The sequence below is a fragment of the Hyla sarda genome, chromosome 2 (genome assembly GCF_029499605.1).
Source record: "Hyla sarda isolate aHylSar1 chromosome 2, aHylSar1.hap1, whole genome shotgun sequence".
Classification (NCBI taxonomy): Eukaryota; Metazoa; Chordata; class Amphibia; order Anura; family Hylidae; genus Hyla; species Hyla sarda.
In genome coordinates, this window is record NC_079190.1 from 63741658 (window position 1) to 63765437 (window position 23780).

General features: G+C 49.2%; 6 non-coding genes across 6 annotated transcripts; all 6 read right to left on the reverse strand.

The window, feature by feature from the left end:
* Positions 1-1909: 1909 nt before the first annotated feature.
* Positions 1910-1981, reverse strand: TRNAC-GCA (transfer RNA cysteine (anticodon GCA)). The gene has a single exon. It is a non-coding gene; the product is annotated as a tRNA-Cys (tRNA).
* A 3607-nt stretch (positions 1982-5588) lies between these two features.
* On the reverse strand, positions 5589-5660 carry TRNAC-GCA (transfer RNA cysteine (anticodon GCA)). The gene has a single exon. It is a non-coding gene; the product is annotated as a tRNA-Cys (tRNA).
* Positions 5661-9287: 3627 nt separating this feature from the next.
* On the reverse strand, positions 9288-9359 carry TRNAC-GCA (transfer RNA cysteine (anticodon GCA)). The gene has a single exon. It is a non-coding gene; the product is annotated as a tRNA-Cys (tRNA).
* A 3604-nt stretch (positions 9360-12963) lies between these two features.
* TRNAC-GCA (transfer RNA cysteine (anticodon GCA)) lies at positions 12964-13035 on the reverse strand. Its single transcript has one exon. It is a non-coding gene; the product is annotated as a tRNA-Cys (tRNA).
* Positions 13036-16623: 3588 nt separating this feature from the next.
* On the reverse strand, positions 16624-16695 carry TRNAC-GCA (transfer RNA cysteine (anticodon GCA)). Its single transcript has one exon. It is a non-coding gene; the product is annotated as a tRNA-Cys (tRNA).
* Positions 16696-21239: 4544 nt separating this feature from the next.
* Positions 21240-21311, reverse strand: TRNAC-GCA (transfer RNA cysteine (anticodon GCA)). Its single transcript has one exon. It is a non-coding gene; the product is annotated as a tRNA-Cys (tRNA).
* Between the last annotated feature and the right edge of the window lie 2469 nt (positions 21312-23780).

Consider the following 23780-nt stretch of genomic DNA (forward strand, 5'->3'; position numbering starts at 1 on the left):
GATATCTTCCAATCCCATGAGTGGTGGTGGTGTGGGTGGTAAGGTTCCATAGGAAGAAGGTTGTTGGTGTGGAAGTGAGTGGTCCCGGGTCCTGGGTGGTAGTTGGGGAGAAGGAGTGGTGGTAGTTGGTGTGAAGGGCTGGAGGCAGTGGTGGTAGTTGGTGTGAAGGGCTGGAGGCAGTGGTGGATTGCAGAGGGGGAGACCATTTTCTTGATATAAAAAAATAAATAAAAATACAAAGGCATATAAAAGCCCCCATCTTTTTATTTTCAACATGCCACATGCTTTGACAGACACAACACCACTTTTGGCAGATCCACAACCTAGAATCCTCCATTCCAGGCAGTGGACCACCTTCCACGATGCCCCACAACTACACCTTCCTCCGCAACGCCCTCTAACCACTTACCTCGACAACTGCTCTCATTGACATCCTCCTCGCCTCAGTCCATCCAGCGACATGCTCCAGTCCCCCGATCCATTGCTCTCCATTCCATTCTCCTTGACATCCACCTCGCCTCAGTCCATCCATGGGTGGTAGTTGGGGTCCTGGGTGGTAGTTGGGGAGAAGGAGTAGTGGTAGTTGGTGTGAAGGGCTGGAGGCAGTGGTGGTAGTTGGTGTGAAGGGCTGGAGGCAGTGGTGGATTGCAGAGGGGGAGACCATTTTCTTGATATAAAAAAAAATAAAAAAATACAAAGGCATATAAAAGCCCCCCTCTTTTTATTTTCAACATGCCACATGCTTCGACAGACACAACACCACTTTTGGCAGATCCACAACCTAGAATCCTCCATTCCAGGCAGTGGACCACCTTCCACGATGCCCCACAACTACACCTTCCTCCGCAACGCCCTCTAACCACTTACCTCGACAACTGCTCTCCTTGACATCCTCCTCGCCTCAGTCCATCCAGCGACATGCTCCAGTCCCCCGATCCATTGCTCTCCATTCCACTCTCCTTGACATCCACCTCGCCTCAGTCCATCCATGGGTGGTAGTTGGGGTCCTGGGTGGTAGTTGGGGAGAAGGAGTGGTGGTAGTTGGTGTGAAGGGCTGGAGGCAGTGTTGGTAGTTGGTGTGAAGGGCTGGAGGCAGTGGTGGATTGCAGAGGGGGAGACCATTTTCTTGATATAAAAAAAATAAATAAAAATACAAAGGCATATAAAAGCCCACCAGACATCCGAGGTTCTCACGATCCATCTCTTTTAACAGCTTTTATCTTCATGGTCTTCACAGGATTCGAACTCACAACCTCTTCGCTACAAGGCGGCTGCTCTAACCACTAGGCCGTGGGAGCTGCTTGTCAGGCAAATGCGGCGACCAAGGTCTTGGCCTGTTTTGGCACACAGAGCAACTGCACAGAGGAAGGGGAGGGGGGGAGGGGACTCCAACCTAAGGTGGAGCTAGCTCTCAACTTCCTATGTCAAGATCCCTGAATGCTAAGTGGTTAGCCTTGCCACCTTACAGTGTGAAGGTGGTGGGTTCAATCTATAAATGTAACTTAGATGTAAATTTTGTCAAACCACAAAAAGATCAAAGAGTTACATTCGTGGATCTTAAAGGGATACTCGTGTGTCAATTTTTTTTTTTTAATTAACTGGTGCCAAAAAGTTATACAGATTAGTAAATGACTTGTATTTAAAGCTCTTTACTCTTATCAGCTGCTTTATACTACAGAGGAAGTTCTATGGTTCTTTTCTGTCTGACCCCAATGCTCCACCAAGAAAAAATTGTGCATTAGCGGGCATTTGTATTTGAATCAAGGACCTCTTGAACCTCTGCGCTCCAGGGTGGCTGCTCATCAACTGGATGAGGCGACCAAAATCTTGCAGTGCAAAGCTAGTGGGGGTCTGCTATAAACGACATATGTAGGATGTGGATAAGCTGTAAAGAAAGCATGCGTGTGTTAGGGGGCACTTGGATTTGAACCAAGGACCTCTTGATCTGCAGTCAAATGCTCTACCACTGAGCTATACCCCCGCAACCTGCACCTCATCTGTACCTCAACATTTTTAATTTTCTGCAATAAACTACATGTGTGGGATACAGTTAAGCTTGTAAAGAAAAAAAACGTGTGTTACGGGCACTTGGACCTCTTTACATGCAGTCAAATGCTCTACCACTGAGCTTTAGCCCCACAACATGTGGCTTGTTTGTACCTCAACGTTGCCTCCAGCCCTTCACACCAACTACCACCACTCCTTCTCCCCAACTACCACCCAGGACCCGGGACCACTCACTTCCACACCAACAACCTTCTTCCTATGGCGCCTCCCCCCCACCACCACTACATATGTGGGATATGGTTAAGTCGTAAAGCAAAAAAATGTGTGTTAGGGGGCACTCGGATTTGAGCCAAGGACCTCCTGATCTGCAGTCAAATGCTCTACCACTGAGCTATACCCCCGCTACACATGGCTTGCCAGCATAACCGCACAGAGGGGGGATTCGAAGCTAAGTCCGAACTAGCTCTCGGCTTGCCTGTACTGTCCCAGTCAAATGTATATGAACCGGTGGGAAAAAAATTATTTTGTCAAAACAGGCCAAGACCACAGTCATCCTTGCCAGTCATCCTTGCCAGTTTCCATGAAGCTCTCATGGTCTAGAGGTTAGAGCTGCTGCCTTGGAGCAGAGAGGCTGTGAGTTCAAGTCCTGTGAAGAGCCTGAAGCTAGTTTGGAGAAATTGTGGCGTGTGTGTGTGTGTGTGTGTGTGTGTGTGTGTGTGTGTGTGTGTGTGTGTGTGAAGTGGTTGATGGTCGGGCATCAATAAGGTGTTGGAGAAGGAGCTATGGTGTGGATGGCTGTGGTAGCTGGTATGTGCGTGTGGGTGGGAAGGTTCCATAGGAAGAAGGTTGTTGGTGTGGAAGTGAGTGGTCCCGGTTCCTGGGTGGTAGTTGGTGTGAAGGGCTGGTGGCAGTGGTGGTAATTGGTGTGAAGGGCTGGAGGCAATGGTGGATTGCAGAGGAGGTTTTCTTGATAAAAAAAAAAACAAAAGGCTAATAAAAGCCCCCATCTTTTTATTTTCAACATCCCACATGCTTCGACAGACACAACACTACTTTTGGCAGATCCCCAACCTAGAATCCTCCATTCCAGGCAGTGGACCACCTTCCACGATGCCCCACAACTACACCTTCCTCCGCAACGCCCTCTAACCACTTACCTCGACAACTGCTCTCCTTGACATCCTCCTCGTCTCAGTCCATCCATGCACCGATATCTTCCAATCCCATGAGTGGTGGTGGTGTGGGTGGTAAGGTTCCATAGGAAGAAGGTTGTTGGTGTGGAAGTGAGTGGTCCCGGGTCCTGGGTGGTAGTTGGGGAGAAGGAGTGGTGGTAGTTGGTGTGAAGGGCTGGAGGCAGTGGTGGTAGTTGGTGTGAAGGGCTGGAGGCAGTGGTGGATTGCAGAGGGGGAGACCATTTTCTTGATATAACAAAAAAAAAAAAAAAATACAAAGGCATATAAAAGGCCCCCTCTTTTTATTTTCAACATGCCACATGCTTCGACAGACACAACACCACTTTTGGCAGATCCACAACCTAGAATCCTCCATTCCAGGCAGTGGACCACCTTCCACGATGCCCCACAACTACACCTTCCTCCGCAACGCCCTCTAACCACTTACCTCGACAACTGCTCTCCTTGACATCCTCCTCGCCTCAGTCCATCCATGCACCGATATCTTCCAATCCCATGAGTGGTGGTGGTGTGGGTGGTAAGGTTCCATAGGAAGAAGGTTGTTGGTGTGGAAGTGAGTGGTCCCGGGTCCTGGGTGGTAGTTGGGGAGAAGGAGTGGTGGTAGTTGGTGTGAAGGGCTGGAGGCAGTGGTGGTAGTTGGTGTGAAGGGCTGGAGGCAGTGGTGGATTGCAGAGGGGGAGACCATTTTCTTGATATAAAAAAATAAATAAAAATACAAAGGCATATAAAAGCCCCCATCTTTTTATTTTCAACATGCCACATGCTTTGACAGACACAACACCACTTTTGGCAGATCCACAACCTAGAATCCTCCATTCCAGGCAGTGGACCACCTTCCACGATGCCCCACAACTACACCTTCCTCCGCAACGCCCTCTAACCACTTACCTCGACAACTGCTCTCATTGACATCCTCCTCGCCTCAGTCCATCCAGCGACATGCTCCAGTCCCCCGATCCATTGCTCTCCATTCCATTCTCCTTGACATCCACCTCGCCTCAGTCCATCCATGGGTGGTAGTTGGGGTCCTGGGTGGTAGTTGGGGAGAAGGAGTAGTGGTAGTTGGTGTGAAGGGCTGGAGGCAGTGGTGGTAGTTGGTGTGAAGGGCTGGAGGCAGTGGTGGATTGCAGAGGGGGAGACCATTTTCTTGATATAAAAAAAAATAAAAAAATACAAAGGCATATAAAAGCCCCCCTCTTTTTATTTTCAACATGCCACATGCTTCGACAGACACAACACCACTTTTGGCAGATCCACAACCTAGAATCCTCCATTCCAGGCAGTGGACCACCTTCCACGATGCCCCACAACTACACCTTCCTCCGCAACGCCCTCTAACCACTTACCTCGACAACTGCTCTCCTTGACATCCTCCTCGCCTCAGTCCATCCAGCGACATGCTCCAGTCCCCCGATCCATTGCTCTCCATTCCACTCTCCTTGACATCCACCTCGCCTCAGTCCATCCATGGGTGGTAGTTGGGGTCCTGGGTGGTAGTTGGGGAGAAGGAGTGGTGGTAGTTGGTGTGAAGGGCTGGAGGCAGTGTTGGTAGTTGGTGTGAAGGGCTGGAGGCAGTGGTGGATTGCAGAGGGGGAGACCATTTTCTTGATATAAAAAAAATAAATAAAAATACAAAGGCATATAAAAGCCCACCAGACATCCGAGGTTCTCACGATCCATCTCTTTTAACAGCTTTTATCTTCATGGTCTTCACAGGATTCGAACTCACAACCTCTTCGCTACAAGGCGGCTGCTCTAACCACTAGGCCGTGGGAGCTGCTTGTCAGGCAAATGCGGCGACCAAGGTCTTGGCCTGTTTTGGCACACAGAGCAACTGCACAGAGGAAGGGGAGGGGGGGAGGGGACTCCAACCTAAGGTGGAGCTAGCTCTCAACTTCCTATGTCAAGATCCCTGAATGCTAAGTGGTTAGCCTTGCCACCTTACAGTGTGAAGGTGGTGGGTTCAATCTATAAATGTAACTTAGATGTAAATTTTGTCAAACCACAAAAAGATCAAAGAGTTACATTCGTGGATCTTAAAGGGATACTCGTGTGTCAATTTTTTTTTTTTAATTAACTGGTGCCAAAAAGTTATACAGATTAGTAAATGACTTGTATTTAAAGCTCTTTACTCTTATCAGCTGCTTTATACTACAGAGGAAGTTCTATGGTTCTTTTCTGTCTGACCCCAATGCTCCACCAAGAAAAAATTGTGCATTAGCGGGCATTTGTATTTGAATCAAGGACCTCTTGAACCTCTGCGCTCCAGGGTGGCTGCTCATCAACTGGATGAGGCGACCAAAATCTTGCAGTGCAAAGCTAGTGGGGGTCTGCTATAAACGACATATGTAGGATGTGGATAAGCTGTAAAGAAAGCATGCGTGTGTTAGGGGGCACTTGGATTTGAACCAAGGACCTCTTGATCTGCAGTCAAATGCTCTACCACTGAGCTATACCCCCGCAACCTGCAGCTCATCTGTACCTCAACATTTTTAATTTTCTGCAATAAACTACATGTGTGGGATACAGTTAAGCTTGTAAAGAAAAAAAACGTGTGTTACGGGCACTTGGACCTCTTTACATGCAGTCAAATGCTCTACCACTGAGCTTTAGCCCCACAACATGTGGCTTGTTTGTACCTCAACGTTGCCTCCAGCCCTTCACACCAACTACCACCACTCCTTCTCCCCAACTACCACCCAGGACCCGGGACCACTCACTTCCACACCAACAACCTTCTTCCTATGGCGCCTCCCCCCCACCACCACTACATATGTGGGATATGGTTAAGTCGTAAAGCAAAAAAATGTGTGTTAGGGGGCACTCGGATTTGAGCCAAGGACCTCCTGATCTGCAGTCAAATGCTCTACCACTGAGCTATACCCCCGCTACACATGGCTTGCCAGCATAACCGCACAGAGGGGGGATTCGAAGCTAAGTCCGAACTAGCTCTCGGCTTGCCTGTACTGTCCCAGTCAAATGTATATGAACCGGTGGGAAAAAAATTATTTTGTCAAAACAGGCCAAGACCACAGTCATCCTTGCCAGTCATCCTTGCCAGTTTCCATGAAGCTCTCATGGTCTAGAGGTTAGAGCTGCTGCCTTGGAGCAGAGAGGCTGTGAGTTCAAGTCCTGTGAAGAGCCTGAAGCTAGTTTGGAGAAATTGTGGCGTGTGTGTGTGTGTGTGTGTGTGTGTGTGTGTGTGTGTGTGTGTGTGTGTGAAGTGGTTGATGGTCGGGCATCAATAAGGTGTTGGAGAAGGAGCTATGGTGTGGATGGCTGTGGTAGCTGGTATGTGCGTGAGGGTGGGAAGGTTCCATAGGAAGAAGGTTGTTGGTGTGGAAGTGAGTGGTCCCGGTTCCTGGGTGGTAGTTGGTGTGAAGGGCTGGTGGCAGTGGTGGTAGTTGGTGTGGAGGCAGTGGTGGTAATTGGTGTGAAGGGCTGGAGGCAATGGTGGATTGCAGAGGAGGTTTTCTTGATAAAAAAAAAAACAAAAGGCTAATAAAAGCCCCCATCTTTTTATTTTCAAGATCCCACATGCTTCGACAGACACAACACTACTTTTGGCAGATCCCCAACCTAGAATCCTCCATTCCAGGCAGTGGACCACCTTCCACGATGCCCCACAACTACACCTTCCTCCGCAACGCCCTCTAACCACTTACCTCGACAACTGCTCTCCTTGACATCCTCCTCGTCTCAGTCCATCCATGCACCGATATCTTCCAATCCCATGAGTGGTGGTGGTGTGGGTGGTAAGGTTCCATAGGAAGAAGGTTGTTGGTGTGGAAGTGAGTGGTCCCGGGTCCTGGGTGGTAGTTGGGGAGAAGGAGTGGTGGTAGTTGGTGTGAAGGGCTGGAGGCAGTGGTGGTAGTTGGTGTGAAGGGCTGGAGGCAGTGGTGGATTGCAGAGGGGGAGACCATTTTCTTGATATAACAAAAAAAAAAAAATACAAAGGCATATAAAAGGCCCCCTCTTTTTATTTTCAACATGCCACATGCTTCGACAGACACAACACCACTTTTGGCAGATCCACAACCTAGAATCCTCCATTCCAGGCAGTGGACCACCTTCCACGATGCCCCACAACTACACCTTCCTCCGCAACGCCCTCTAACCACTTACCTCGACAACTGCTCTCCTTGACATCCTCCTCGCCTCAGTCCATCCATGCACCGATATCTTCCAATCCCATGAGTGGTGGTGGTGTGGGTGGTAAGGTTCCATAGGAAGAAGGTTGTTGGTGTGGAAGTGAGTGGTCCCGGGTCCTGGGTGGTAGTTGGGGAGAAGGAGTGGTGGTAGTTGGTGTGAAGGGCTGGAGGCAGTGGTGGTAGTTGGTGTGAAGGGCTGGAGGCAGTGGTGGATTGCAGAGGGGGAGACCATTTTCTTGATATAAATAAAATAAATAAAAATACAAAGGCATATAAAAGCCCCCATCTTTTTATTTTCAACATGCCACATGCTTTGACAGACACAACACCACTTTTGGCAGATCCACAACCTAGAATCCTCCATTCCAGGCAGTGGACCACCTTCCACGATGCCCCACAACTACACCTTCCTCCGCAACGCCCTCTAACCACTTACCTCGACAACTGCTCTCATTGACATCCTCCTCGCCTCAGTCCATCCAGCGACATGCTCCAGTCCCCCGATCCATTGCTCTCCATTCCATTCTCCTTGACATCCACCTCGCCTCAGTCCATCCATGGGTGGTAGTTGGGGTCCTGGGTGGTAGTTGGGGAGAAGGAGTAGTGGTAGTTGGTGTGAAGGGCTGGAGGCAGTGGTGGTAGTTGGTGTGAAGGGCTGGAGGCAGTGGTGGATTGCAGAGGGGGAGACCATTTTCTTGATATAAAAAAAAAAAAAAAAATACAAAGGCATATAAAAGCCCCCCTCTTTTTATTTTCAACATGCCACATGCTTCGACAGACACAACACCACTTTTGGCAGATCCACAACCTAGAATCCTCCATTCCAGGCAGTGGACCACCTTCCACGATGCCCCACAACTACACCTTCCTCCGCAACGCCCTCTAACCACTTACCTCGACAACTGCTCTCCTTGACATCCTCCTCGCCTCAGTCCATCCAGCGACATGCTCCAGTCCCCCGATCCATTGCTCTCCATTCCACTCTCCTTGACATCCACCTCGCCTCAGTCCATCCATGGGTGGTAGTTGGGGTCCTGGGTGGTAGTTGGGGAGAAGGAGTGGTGGTAGTTGGTGTGAAGGGCTGGAGGCAGTGTTGGTAGTTGGTGTGAAGGGCTGGAGGCAGTGGTGGATTGCAGAGGGGGAGACCATTTTCTTGATATAAAAAAAAAAAATAAAAATACAAAGGCATATAAAAGCCCACCAGACATCCGAGGTTCTCACGATCCATCTCTTTTAACAGCTTTTATCTTCATGGTCTTCACAGGATTCGAACTCACAACCTCTTCGCTATAAGGCGGCTGCTCTAACCACTAGGCCGTGGGAGCTGCTTGTCAGGCAAATGCGGCGACCAAGGTCTTGGCCTGTTTTGGCACACAGAGCAACTGCACAGAGGAAGGGGAGGGGGGGAGGGGACTCCAACCTAAGGTGGAGCTAGCTCTCAACTTCCTATGTCAAGATCCCTGAATGCTAAGTGGTTAGCCTTGCCACCTTACAGTGTGAAGGTGGTGGGTTCAATCTATAAATGTAACTTAGATGTAAATTTTGTCAAACCACAAAAAGATCAAAGAGTTACATTCGTGGATCTTAAAGGGATACTCGTGTGTCAATTTTTTTTTTTTAATTAACTGGTGCCAAAAAGTTATACAGATTAGTAAATGACTTGTATTTAAAGCTCTTTACTCTTATCAGCTGCTTTATACTACAGAGGAAGTTCTATGGTTCTTTTCTGTCTGACCCCAATGCTCCACCAAGAAAAAATTGTGCATTAGCGGGCATTTGTATTTGAATCAAGGACCTCTTGAACCTCTGCGCTCCAGGGTGGCTGCTCATCAACTGGATGAGGCGACCAAAATCTTGCAGTGCAAAGCTAGTGGGGGTCTGCTATAAACGACATATGTAGGATGTGGATAAGCTGTAAAGAAAGCATGCGTGTGTTAGGGGGCACTTGGATTTGAACCAAGGACCTCTTGATCTGCAGTCAAATGCTCTACCACTGAGCTATACCCCCGCAACCTGCAGCTCATCTGTACCTCAACATTTTTAATTTTCTGCAATAAACTACATGTGTGGGATACAGTTAAGCTTGTAAAGAAAAAAAACGTGTGTTACGGGCACTTGGACCTCTTTACATGCAGTCAAATGCTCTACCACTGAGCTTTAGCCCCACAACATGTGGCTTGTTTGTACCTCAACGTTGCCTCCAGCCCTTCACACCAACTACCACCACTCCTTCTCCCCAACTACCACCCAGGACCCGGGACCACTCACTTCCACACCAACAACCTTCTTCCTATGGCGCCCCCCCCCCCACCACCACTACATATGTGGGATATGGTTAAGTCGTAAAGCAAAAAAATGTGTGTTAGGGGGCACTCGGATTTGAGCCAAGGACCTCCTGATCTGCAGTCAAATGCTCTACCACTGAGCTATACCCCCGCTACACATGGCTTGCCAGCATAACCGCACAGAGGGGGGATTCGAAGCTAAGTCCGAACTAGCTCTCGGCTTGCCTGTACTGTCCCAGTCAAATGTATATGAACCGGTGGGAAAAAAATTATTTTGTCAAAACAGGCCAAGACCACAGTCACCCTTGCCAGTTTCCATGAAGCTCTCATGGTCTAGAGGTTAGAGCTGCTGCCTTGGAGCAGAGAGGCTGTGAGTTCAAGTCCTGTGAAGACCCTGAAGCTAGTTTGGAGAAATTGTGTGTGTGTGTGTGTGTGTGTGTGTGTGTGTGTGTGTGTGTGTGTGTGAAGTGGTTGATGGTCGGGCATCAATAAGGTGTTGGAGAAGGAGCTATGGTGTGGATGGCTGTGGTAGCTGGTATGTGCGTGTGGGTGGGAAGGTTCCATAGGAAGAAGGTTGTTGGTGTGGAAGTGAGTGGTCCCGGTTCCTGGGTGGTAGTTGGTGTGAAGGGCTGGTGGCAGTGGTGGTAGTTGGTGTGGAGGCAGTGGTGGTAATTGGTGTGAAGGGCTGGAGGCAATGGTGGATTGCAGAGGAGGTTTTCTTGATAAAAAAAAAAACAAAAGGCTAATAAAAGCCCCCATCTTTTTATTTTCAACATCCCACATGCTTCGACAGACACAACACTACTTTTGGCAGATCCCCAACCTAGAATCCTCCATTCCAGGCAGTGGACCACCTTCCACGATGCCCCACAACTACACCTTCCTCCGCAACGCCCTCTAACCACTTACCTCGACAACTGCTCTCCTTGACATCCTCCTCGTCTCAGTCCATCCATGCACCGATATCTTCCAATCCCATGAGTGGTGGTGGTGTGGGTGGTAAGGTTCCATAGGAAGAAGGTTGTTGGTGTGGAAGTGAGTGGTCCCGGGTCCTGGGTGGTAGTTGGGGAGAAGGAGTGGTGGTAGTTGGTGTGAAGGGCTGGAGGCAGTGGTGGTAGTTGGTGTGAAGGGCTGGAGGCAGTGGTGGATTGCAGAGGGGGAGACCATTTTCTTGATATAACAAAAAAAAAAAAAAAATACAAAGGCATATAAAAGGCCCCCTCTTTTTATTTTCAACATGCCACATGCTTCGACAGACACAACACCACTTTTGGCAGATCCACAACCTAGAATCCTCCATTCCAGGCAGTGGACCACCTTCCACGATGCCCCACAACTACACCTTCCTCCGCAACGCCCTCTAACCACTTACCTCGACAACTGCTCTCCTTGACATCCTCCTCGCCTCAGTCCATCCATGCACCGATATCTTCCAATCCCATGAGTGGTGGTGGTGTGGGTGGTAAGGTTCCATAGGAAGAAGGTTGTTGGTGTGGAAGTGAGTGGTCCCGGGTCCTGGGTGGTAGTTGGGGAGAAGGAGTGGTGGTAGTTGGTGTGAAGGGCTGGAGGCAGTGGTGGTAGTTGGTGTGAAGGGCTGGAGGCAGTGGTGGATTGCAGAGGGGGAGACCATTTTCTTGATATAAATAAAATAAATAAAAATACAAAGGCATATAAAAGCCCCCATCTTTTTATTTTCAACATGCCACATGCTTTGACAGACACAACACCACTTTTGGCAGATCCACAACCTAGAATCCTCCATTCCAGGCAGTGGACCACCTTCCACGATGCCCCACAACTACACCTTCCTCCGCAACGCCCTCTAACCACTTACCTCGACAACTGCTCTCATTGACATCCTCCTCGCCTCAGTCCATCCAGCGACATGCTCCAGTCCCCCGATCCATTGCTCTCCATTCCATTCTCCTTGACATCCACCTCGCCTCAGTCCATCCATGGGTGGTAGTTGGGGTCCTGGGTGGTAGTTGGGGAGAAGGAGTAGTCGTAGTTGGTGTGAAGGGCTGGAGGCAGTGGTGGTAGTTGGTGTGAAGGGCTGGAGGCAGTGGTGGATTGCAGAGGGGGAGACCATTTTCTTGATATAAAAAAAAAAAAAAAATACAAAGGCATATAAAAGCCCCCCTCTTTTTATTTTCAACATGCCACATGCTTCGACAGACACAACACCACTTTTGGCAGATCCACAACCTAGAATCCTCCATTCCAGGCAGTGGACCACCTTCCACGATGCCCCACAACTACACCTTCCTCCGCAACGCCCTCTAACCACTTACCTCGACAACTGCTCTCCTTGACATCCTCCTCGCCTCAGTCCATCCAGCGACATGCTCCAGTCCCCCGATCCATTGCTCTCCATTCCACTCTCCTTGACATCCACCTCGCCTCAGTCCATCCATGGGTGGTAGTTGGGGTCCTGGGTGGTAGTTGGGGAGAAGGAGTGGTGGTAGTTGGTGTGAAGGGCTGGAGGCAGTGTTGGTAGTTGGTGTGAAGGGCTGGAGGCAGTGGTGGATTGCAGAGGGGGAGACCATTTTCTTGATATAAAAAAAATAAATAAAAAGGCATATAAAAGCCCACCAGACATCCGAGGTTCTCACGATCCATCTCTTTTAACAGCTTTTATCTTCATGGTCTTCACAGGATTCGAACTCACAACCTCTTCGCTATAAGGCGGCTGCTCTAACCACTAGGACGTGGGAGCTGCTTGTCAGGCAAATGCGGCGACCAAGGTCTTGGCCTGTTTTGGCACACAGAGCAACTGCACAGAGGAAGGGGAGGGGGGGAGGGGACTCCAACCTAAGGTGGAGCTAGCTCTCAACTTCCTATGTCAAGATCCCTGAATGCTAAGTGGTTAGCCTTGCCACCTTACAGTGTGAAGGTGGTGGGTTCAATCTATAAATGTAACTTAGATGTAAATTTTGTCAAACCACAAAAAGATCAAAGAGTTACATTCGTGGATCTTAAAGGGATACTCGTGTGTCAATTTTTTTTTTTTAATTAACTGGTGCCAAAAAGTTATACAGATTAGTAAATGACTTGTATTTAAAGCTCTTTACTCTTATCAGCTGCTTTATACTACAGAGGAAGTTCTATGGTTCTTTTCTGTCTGACCCCAATGCTCCACCAAGAAAAAATTGTGCATTAGCGGGCATTTGTATTTGAATCAAGGACCTCTTGAACCTCTGCGCTCCAGGGTGGCTGCTCATCAACTGGATGAGGCGACCAAAATCTTGCAGTGCAAAGCTAGTGGGGGTCTGCTATAAACGACATATGTAGGATGTGGATAAGCTGTAAAGAAAGCATGCGTGTGTTAGGGGGCACTTGGATTTGAACCAAGGACCTCTTGATCTGCAGTCAAATGCTCTACCACTGAGCTATACCCCCGCAACCTGCAGCTCATCTGTACCTCAACATTTTTAATTTTCTGCAATAAACTACATGTGTGGGATACAGTTAAGCTTGTAAAGAAAAAAAACGTGTGTTACGGGCACTTGGACCTCTTTACATGCAGTCAAATGCTCTACCACTGAGCTTTAGCCCCACAACATGTGGCTTGTTTGTACCTCAACGTTGCCTCCAGCCCTTCACACCAACTACCACCACTCCTTCTCCCCAACTACCACCCAGGACCCGGGACCACTCACTTCCACACCAACAACCTTCTTCCTATGGCGCCCCCCCCCCCACCACCACTACATATGTGGGATATGGTTAAGTCGTAAAGCAAAAAAATGTGTGTTAGGGGGCACTCGGATTTGAGCCAAGGACCTCCTGATCTGCAGTCAAATGCTCTACCACTGAGCTATACCCCCGCTACACATGGCTTGCCAGCATAACCGCACAGAGGGGGGATTCGAAGCTAAGTCCGAACTAGCTCTCGGCTTGCCTGTACTGTCCCAGTCAAATGTATATGAACCGGTGGGAAAAAAATTATTTTGTCAAAACAGGCCAAGACCACAGTCATCCTTGCCAGTTTCCATGAAGCTCTCATGGTCTAGAGGTTAGAGCTGCTGCCTTGGAGCAGAGAGGCTGTGAGTTCAAGTCCTGTGAAGACCCTGAAGCTAGTTTGGAGAAATTGTGGTGTGTGTGTGTGTGTGTGTGTGAAGTGGTTGATGGTCAGGCATCAATAAGGTGTTGGAGAAGGAGCTATGGTGTGGATGGCTGTGGTAGCTGGTATGTGCGTGTGGGTGGGAAGGTTCCATAGGAAGACGGTTGTTGGTGTGGAAGTGAGTGGTCCCGGTTCCTGGGTGGTAGTTGGTGTGAAGGGCTGGTGGCAGTGGTGGTAGTTGGTGTGGAGGCAGTGGTGGTAATTGGTGTGAAGGGCTGGAGGCAATGGTGGATTGCAGAAGAGGTTTTCTTGATAAAAAAAAAAACAAAAGGCTAATAAAAGCCCCCATCTTTTTATTTTCAACATCCCACATGCTTCGACAGACACAACACTACTTTTGGCAGATCCCCAACCTAGAATCCTCCATTCCAGGCAGTGGACCACCTTCCACGATGCCCCACAACTACACCTTCCTCCGCAACGCCCTCTAACCACTTACCTCGACAACTGCTCTCCTTGACATCCTCCTCGTCTCAGTCCATCCATGCACCGATATCTTCCAATCCCATGAGTGGTGGTGGTGTGGGTGGTAAGGTTCCATAGGAAGAAGGTTGTTGGTGTGGAAGTGAGTGGTCCCGGGTCCTGGGTGGTAGTTGGGGAGAAGGAGTGGTGGTAGTTGGTGTGAAGGGCTGGAGGCAGTGGTGGTAGTTGGTGTGAAGGGCTGGAGGCAGTGGTGGATTGCAGAGGGGGAGACCATTTTCTTGATATAACAAAAAAAAAAAAAAAATACAAAGGCATATAAAAGGCCCCCTCTTTTTATTTTCAACATGCCACATGCTTCGACAGACACAACACCACTTTTGGCAGATCCACAACCTAGAATCCTCCATTCCAGGCAGTGGACCACCTTCCACGATGCCCCACAACTACACCTTCCTCCGCAACGCCCTCTAACCACTTACCTCGACAACTGCTCTCCTTGACATCCTCCTCGCCTCAGTCCATCCATGCACCGATATCTTCCAATCCCATGAGTGGTGGTGGTGTGGGTGGTAAGGTTCCATAGGAAGAAGGTTGTTGGTGTGGAAGTGAGTGGTCCCGGGTCCTGGGTGGTAGTTGGGGAGAAGGAGTGGTGGTAGTTGGTGTGAAGGGCTGGAGGCAGTGGTGGTAGTTGGTGTGAAGGGCTGGAGGCAGTGGTGGATTGCAGAGGGGGAGACCATTTTCTTGATATAAATAAAATAAATAAAAATACAAAGGCATATAAAAGCCCCCATCTTTTTATTTTCAACATGCCACATGCTTTGACAGACACAACACCACTTTTGGCAGATCCACAACCTAGAATCCTCCATTCCAGGCAGTGGACCACCTTCCACGATGCCCCACAACTACACCTTCCTCCGCAACGCCCTCTAACCACTTACCTCGACAACTGCTCTCATTGACATCCTCCTCGCCTCAGTCCATCCAGCGACATGCTCCAGTCCCCCGATCCATTGCTCTCCATTCCATTCTCCTTGACATCCACCTCGCCTCAGTCCATCCATGGGTGGTAGTTGGGGTCCTGGGTGGTAGTTGGGGAGAAGGAGTAGTGGTAGTTGGTGTGAAGGGCTGGAGGCAGTGGTGGTAGTTGGTGTGAAGGGCTGGAGGCAGTGGTGGATTGCAGAGGGGGAGACCATTTTCTTGATATAAAAAAAAAAAAAAAAATACAAAGGCATATAAAAGCCCCCCTCTTTTTATTTTCAACATGCCACATGCTTCGACAGACACAACACCACTTTTGGCAGATCCACAACCTAGAATCCTCCATTCCAGGCAGTGGACCACCTTCCACGATGCCCCACAACTACACCTTCCTCCGCAACGCCCTCTAACCACTTACCTCGACAACTGCTCTCCTTGACATCCTCCTCGCCTCAGTCCATCCAGCGACATGCTCCAGTCCCCCGATCCATTGCTCTCCATTCCACTCTCCTTGACATCCACCTCGCCTCAGTCCATCCATGGGTGGTAGTTGGGGTCCTGGGTGGTAGTTGGGGAGAAGGAGTGGTGGTAGTTGGTGTGAAGGGCTGGAGGCAGTGTTGGTAGTTGGTGTGAAGGGCTGGAGGCAGTGGTGGATTGCAGAGGGGGAGACCATTTTCTTGATATAAAAAAAATAAATAAAAATACAAAGGCATATAAAAGCCCACCAGACATCCGAGGTTCTCACGATCCATCTCTTTTAACAGCTTTTATCTTCATGGTCTTCACAGGATTCGAACTCACAACCTCTTCGCTATAAGGCGGCTGCTCTAACCACTAGGCCGTGGGAGCTGCTTGTCAGGCAAATGCGGCGACCAAGGTCTTGGCCTGTTTTGGCACACAGAGCAACTGCACAGAGGAAGGGGAGGGGGGGAGGGGACTCCAACCTAAGGTGGAGCTAGCTCTCAACTTCCTATGTCAAGATCCCTGAATGCTAAGTGGTTAGCCTTGCCACCTTACAGTGTGAAGGTGGTGGGTTCAATCTATAAATGTAACTTAGATGTAAATTTTGTCAAACCACAAAAAGATCAAAGAGTTACATTCGTGGATCTTAAAGGGATACTCGTGTGTCAATTTTTTTTTTTTAATTAACTGGTGCCAAAAAGTTATACAGATTAGTAAATGACTTGTATTTAAAGCTCTTTACTCTTATCAGCTGCTTTATACTACAGAGGAAGTTCTATGGTTCTTTTCTGTCTGACCCCAATGCTCCACCAAGAAAAAATTGTGCATTAGCGGGCATTTGTATTTGAATCAAGGACCTCTTGAACCTCTGCGCTCCAGGGTGGCTGCTCATCAACTGGATGAGGCGACCAAAATCTTGCAGTGCAAAGCTAGTGGGGGTCTGCTATAAACGACATATGTAGGATGTGGATAAGCTGTAAAGAAAGCATGCGTGTGTTAGGGGGCACTTGGATTTGAACCAAGGACCTCTTGATCTGCAGTCAAATGCTCTACCACTGAGCTATACCCCCGCAACCTGCAGCTCACCTGTACCTCAACATTTTTAATTTTCTGCAATAAACTACATGTGTGGGATACAGTTAAGCTTGTAAAGAAAAAAAACGTGTGTTACGGGCACTTGGACCTCTTTACATGCAGTCAAATGCTCTACCACTGAGCTTTAGCCCCACAACATGTGGCTTGTTTGTACCTCAACGTTGCCTCCAGCCCTTCACACCAACTACCACCACTCCTTCTCCCCAACTACCACCCAGGACCCGGGACCACTCACTTCCACACCAACAACCTTCTTCCTATGGCGCCTCCCCCCCACCACCACTACATATGTGGGATATGGTTAAGTCGTAAAGCAAAAAAATGTGTGTTAGGGGGCACTCGGATTTGAGCCAAGGACCTCCTGATCTGCAGTCAAATGCTCTACCACTGAGCTATACCCCCGCTACACATGGCTTGCCAGCATAACCGCACAGAGGGGGGATTCGAAGCTAAGTCCGAACTAGCTCTCGGCTTGCCTGTACTGTCCCAGTCAAATGTATATGAACCGGTGGGAAAAAAATTATTTTGTCAAAACAGGCCAAGACCACAGTCATCCTTGCCAGTTTCCATGAAGCTCTCATGGTCTAGAGGTTAGAGCTGCTGCCTTGGAGCAGAGAGGCTGTGAGTTCAAGTCCTGTGAAGACCCTGAAGCTAGTTTGGAGAAATTGTGGTGTGTGTGTGTGTGTGTGTGTGTGTGTGTGTGTGTGTGTGTGTGTGTGTGTGTGAAGTGGTTGATGGTCAGGCATCAATAAGGTGTTGGAGAAGGAGCTATGGTGTGGATGGCTGTGGTAGCTGCTATGTGCGTGTGGGTGGGAAGGTTCCATAGGAAGAAGGTTGTTGGTGTGGAAGTGAGTGGTCCCGGTTCCTGGGTGGTAGTTGGTGTGAAGGGCTGGTGGCAGTGGTGGTAGTTGTTGTGGAGGCAGTGGTGGTAATTGGTGTGAAGGGCTGGAGGCAATGGTGGATTGCAGAGGAGGTTTTCTTGATAAAAAAAAAAACAAAAGGCTAATAAAAGCCCCCATCTTTTTATTTTCAACATCCCACATGCTTCGACAGACACAACACTACTTTTGGCAGATCCCCAACCTAGAATCCTCCATTCCAGGCAGTGGACCACCTTCCACGATGCCCCACAACTACACCTTCCTCCGCAACGCCCTCTAACCACTTACCTCGACAACTGCTCTCCTTGACATCCTCCTCGTCTCAGTCCATCCATGCACCGATATCTTCCAATCCCATGAGTGGTGGTGGTGTGGGTGGTAAGGTTCCATAGGAAGAAGGTTGTTGGTGTGGAAGTGAGTGGTCCCGGGTCCTGGGTGGTAGTTGGGGAGAAGGAGTGGTGGTAGTTGGTGTGAAGGGCTGGAGGCAGTGGTGGTAGTTGGTGTGAAGGGCTGGAGGCAGTGGTGGATTGCAGAGGGGGAGACCATTTTCTTGATATAACAAAAAAAAAAAAAAAATACAAAGGCATATAAAAGGCCCCCTCTTTTTATTTTCAACATGCCACATGCTTCGACAGACACAACACCACTTTTGGCAGATCCACAACCTAGAATCCTCCATTCCAGGCAGTGGACCACCTTCCACGATGCCCCACAACTACACCTTCCTCCGCAACGCCCTCTAACCACTTACCTCGACAACTGCTCTCCTTGACATCCTCCTCGCCTCAGTCCATCCATGCACCGATATCTTCCAATCCCATGAGTGGTGGTGGTGTGGGTGGTAAGGTTCCATAGGAAGAAGGTTGTTGGTGTGGAAGTGAGTGGTCCCGGGTCCTGGGTGGTAGTTGGGGAGAAGGAGTGGTGGTAGTTGGTGTGAAGGGCTGGAGGCAGTGGTGGTAGTTGGTGTGAAGGGCTGGAGGCAGTGGTGGATTGCAGAGGGGGAGACCATTTTCTTGATATAAATAAAATAAATAAAAATACAAAGGCATATAAAAGCCCCCATCTTTTTATTTTCAACATGCCACATGCTTTGACAGACACAACACCACTTTTGGCAGATCCACAACCTAGAATCCTCCATTCCAGGCAGTGGACCACCTTCCACGATGCCCCACAACTACACCTTCCTCCGCAACGCCCTCTAACCACTTACCTCGACAACTGCTCTCCTTGACATCCTCCTCGTCTCAGTCCATCCATGCACCGATATCTTCCAATCCCATGAGTGGTGGTGGTGTGGGTGGTAAGGTTCCATAGGAAGAAGGTTGTTGGTGTGGAAGTGAGTGGTCCCGGGTCCTGGGTGGTAGTTGGGGAGAAGGAGTGGTGGTAGTTGGTGTGAAGGGCTGGAGGCAGTGGTGGTAGTTGGTGTGAAGGGCTGGAGGCAGTGGTGGATTGCAGAGGGGGAGACCATTTTCTTGATATAACAAAAAAAAAAAAAAAATACAAAGGCATATAAAAGGCCCCCTCTTTTTATTTTCAACATGCCACATGCTTCGACAGACACAACACCACTTTTGGCAGATCCACAACCTAGAATCCTCCATTCCAGGCAGTGGACCACCTTCCACGATGCCCCACAACTACACCTTCCTCCGCAACGCCCTCTAACCACTTACCTCGACAACTGCTCTCCTTGACATCCTCCTCGCCTCAGTCCATCCATGCACCGATATCTTCCAATCCCATGAGTGGTGGTGGTGTGGGTGGTAAGGTTCCATAGGAAGAAGGTTGTTGGTGTGGAAGTGAGTGGTCCCGGGTCCTGGGTGGTAGTTGGGGAGAAGGAGTGGTGGTAGTTGGTGTGAAGGGCTGGAGGCAGTGGTGGTAGTTGGTGTGAAGGGCTGGAGGCAGTGGTGGATTGCAGAGGGGGAGACCATTTTCTTGATATAAATAAAATAAATAAAAATACAAAGGCATATAAAAGCCCCCATCTTTTTATTTTCAACATGCCACATGCTTTGACAGACACAACACCACTTTTGGCAGATCCACAACCTAGAATCCTCCATTCCAGGCAGTGGACCACCTTCCACGATGCCCCACAACTACACCTTCCTCCGCAACGCCCTCTAACCACTTACCTCGACAACTGCTCTCATTGACATCCTCCTCGCCTCAGTCCATCCAGCGACATGCTCCAGTCCCCCGATCCATTGCTCTCCATTCCATTCTCCTTGACATCCACCTCGCCTCAGTCCATCCATGGGTGGTAGTTGGGGTCCTGGGTGGTAGTTGGGGAGAAGGAGTAGTCGTAGTTGGTGTGAAGGGCTGGAGGCAGTGGTGGTAGTTGGTGTGAAGGGCTGGAGGCAGTGGTGGATTGCAGAGGGGGAGACCATTTTCTTGATATAAAAAAAAAAAAAAAAATACAAAGGCATATAAAAGCCCCCCTCTTTTTATTTTCAACATGCCACATGCTTCGACAGACACAACACCACTTTTGGCAGATCCACAACCTAGAATCCTCCATTCCAGGCAGTGGACCACCTTCCACGATGCCCCACAACTACACCTTCCTCCGCAACGCCCTCTAACCACTTACCTCGACAACTGCTCTCCTTGACATCCTCCTCGCCTCAGTCCATCCAGCGACATGCTCCAGTCCCCCGATCCATTGCTCTCCATTCCACTCTCCTTGACATCCACCTCGCCTCAGTCCATCCATGGGTGGTAGTTGGGGTCCTGGGTGGTAGTTGGGGAGAAGGAGTGGTGGTAGTTGGTGTGAAGGGCTGGAGGCAGTGTTGGTAGTTGGTGTGAAGGGCTGGAGGCAGTGGTGGATTGCAGAGGGGGAGACCATTTTCTTGATATAAAAAAAATAAATAAAAATACAAAGGCATATAAAAGCCCACCAGACATCCGAGGTTCTCACGATCCATCTCTTTTAACAGCTTTTATCTTCATGGTCTTCACAGGATTCGAACTCACAACCTCTTCGCTACAAGGCGGCTGCTCTAACCACTAGGCCGTGGGAGCTGCTTGTCAGGCAAATGCGGCGACCAAGGTCTTGGCCTGTTTTGGCACACAGAGCAACTGCACAGAGGAAGGGGAGGGGGGGAGGGGACTCCAACCTAAGGTGGAGCTAGCTCTCAACTTCCTATGTCAAGATCCCTGAATGCTAAGTGGTTAGCCTTGCCACCTTACAGTGTGAAGGTGGTGGGTTCAATCTATAAATGTAACTTAGATGTAAATTTTGTCAAACCACAAAAAGATCAAAGAGTTACATTCGTGGATCTTAAAGGGATACTCGTGTGTCAATTTTTTTTTTTTAATTAACTGGTGCCAAAAAGTTATACAGATTAGTAAATGACTTGTATTTAAAGCTCTTTACTCTTATCAGCTGCTTTATACTACAGAGGAAGTTCTATGGTTCTTTTCTGTCTGACCCCAATGCTCCACCAAGAAAAAATTGTGCATTAGCGGGCATTTGTATTTGAATCAAGGACCTCTTGAACCTCTGCGCTCCAGGGTGGCTGCTCATCAACTGGATGAGGCGACCAAAATCTTGCAGTGCAAAGCTAGTGGGGGTCTGCTATAAACGACATATGTAGGATGTGGATAAGCTGTAAAGAAAGCATGCGTGTGTTAGGGGGCACTTGGATTTGAACCAAGGACCTCTTGATCTGCAGTCAAATGCTCTACCACTGAGCTATACCCCCGCAACCTGCAGCTCATCTGTACCTCAACATTTTTAATTTTCTGCAATAAACTACATGTGTGGGATACAGTTAAGCTTGTAAAGAAAAAAAACGTGTGTTACGGGCACTTGGACCTCTTTACATGCAGTCAAATGCTCTACCACTGAGCTTTAGCCCCACAACATGTGGCTTGTTTGTACCTCAACGTTGCCTCCAGCCCTTCACACCAACTACCACCACTCCTTCTCCCCAACTACCACCCAGGACCCGGGACCACTCACTTCCACACCAACAACCTTCTTCCTATGGCGCCTCCCCCCCACCACCACTACATATGTGGGATATGGTTAAGTCGTAAAGCAAAAAAATGTGTGTTAGGGGGCACTCGGATTTGAGCCAAGGACATCCTGATCTGCAGTCAAATGCTCTACCACCGAGCTATACCCCCGCTACACATGGCTTGCCAGCATAACCGCACAGAGGGGGGATTCGAAGCTAAGTCCGAACTAGCTCTCGGCTTGCCTGTACTGTCCCAGTCAAATGTATATGAACCGGTGGGAAAAAAATTATTTTGTCAAAACAGGCCAAGACCACAGTCATCCTTGCCAGTTTCCATGAAGCTCTCATGGTCTAGAGGTTAGAGCTGCTGCCTTGGAGCAGAGAGGCTGTGAGTTCAAGTCCTGTGAAGACCCTGAAGCTAGTTTGGAGAAATTGTGGTGTGTGTGTGTGTGTGTGTGTGTGTGTGTGTGTGTGTGTGTGTGTGTGTGTGTGTGTGTGTGTGTGAAGTGGTTGATGGTCGGGCATCAATAAGGTGTTGGAGAAGGAGCTATGGTGTGGATGGCTGTGGTAGCTGGTATGTGCGTGTGGGTGGGAAGGTTCCATAGGAAGAAGGTTGTTGGTGTGGAAGTGAGTGGTCCCGGTTCCTGGGTGGTAGTTGGTGTGAAGGGCTGGTGGCAGTGGTGGATTGCAGAGGAGGTTTTCTTGATAAAAAAAAAAACAAAAGGCTAATAAAAGCCCCCATCTTTTTATTTTCAACATCCCACATGCTTCGACAGACACAACACTACTTTTGGCAGATCCCCAACCTAGAATCCTCCATTCCAGGCAGTGGACCACCTTCCACGATGCCCCACAACTACACCTTCCTCCGCAACGCCCTCTAACCACTTACCTCGACAACTGCTCTCCTTGACATCCTCCTCGCCTCAGTCCATCCATGCACCGATATCTTCCAATCCCATGAGTGGTGGTGGTGTGGGTGGTAAGGTTCCATAGGAAGAAGGTTGTTGGTGTGGAAGTGAGTGGTCCCGGGTCCTGGGTGGTAGTTGGGGAGAAGGAGTGGTGGTAGTTGGTGTGAAGGGCTGGAGGCAGTGGTGGTAGTTGGTGTGAAGGGCTGGAGGCAGTGGTGGATTGCAGAGGGGGGAGACCATTTTCTTGATATAAATAAAATAAATAAAAATACAAAGGCATATAAAAGCCCCCATCTTTTTATTTTCAACATGCCACATGCTTTGACAGACACAACACCACTTTTGGCAGATCCACAACCTAGAATCCTCCATTCCAGGCAGTGGACCACCTTCCACGATGCCCCACAACTACACCTTCCTCCGCAACGCCCTCTAACCACTTACCTCGACAACTGCTCTCATTGACATCCTCCTCGCCTCAGTCCATCCAGCGACATGCTCCAGTCCCCCGATCCATTGCTCTCCATTCCATTCTCCTTGACATCCACCTCGCCTCAGTCCATCCATGGGTGGTAGTTGGGGTCCTGGGTGGTAGTTGGGGAGAAGGAGTAGTGGTAGTTGGTGTGAAGGGCTGGAGGCAGTGGTGGTAGTTGGTGTGAAGGGCTGGAGGCAGTGGTGGATTGCAGAGGGGGAGACCATTTTCTTGATATAAAAAAAAAAAAAAAAATACAAAGGCATATAAAAGCCCCCCTCTTTTTATTTTCAACATGCCACATGCTTCGACAGACACAACACCACTTTTGGCAGATCCACAACCTAGAATCCTCCATTCCAGGCAGTGGACCACCTTCCACGATGCCCCACAACTACACCTTCCTCCGCAACGCCCTCTAACCACTTACCTCGACAACTGCTCTCCTTGACATCCCCCTCGCCTCAGTCCATCCAGCGACATGCTCCAGTCCCCCGATCCATTGCTCTCCATTCCATTCTCCTTGACATCCACCTCGCCTCAGTCCATCCATGGGTGGTAGTTGGGGTCCTGGGTGGTAGTTGGGGAGAAGGAGTGGTGGTAGTTGGTGTGAAGGGCTGGAGGCAGTGGTGGTAGTTGGTGTGAAGGGCTGGAGGCAGTGGTGGATTGCAGAGGGGGAGACCATTTTCTTGATATAACAAAAATAAATAAAAATACAAAGGCATATAAAAGCCCCCCTCTTTTTATTTTCAACATGCCACATGCTTCGACAGACACAACACCACTTTTGGCAGATCCACAACCTAGAATCCTCCATTCCAGGCAGTG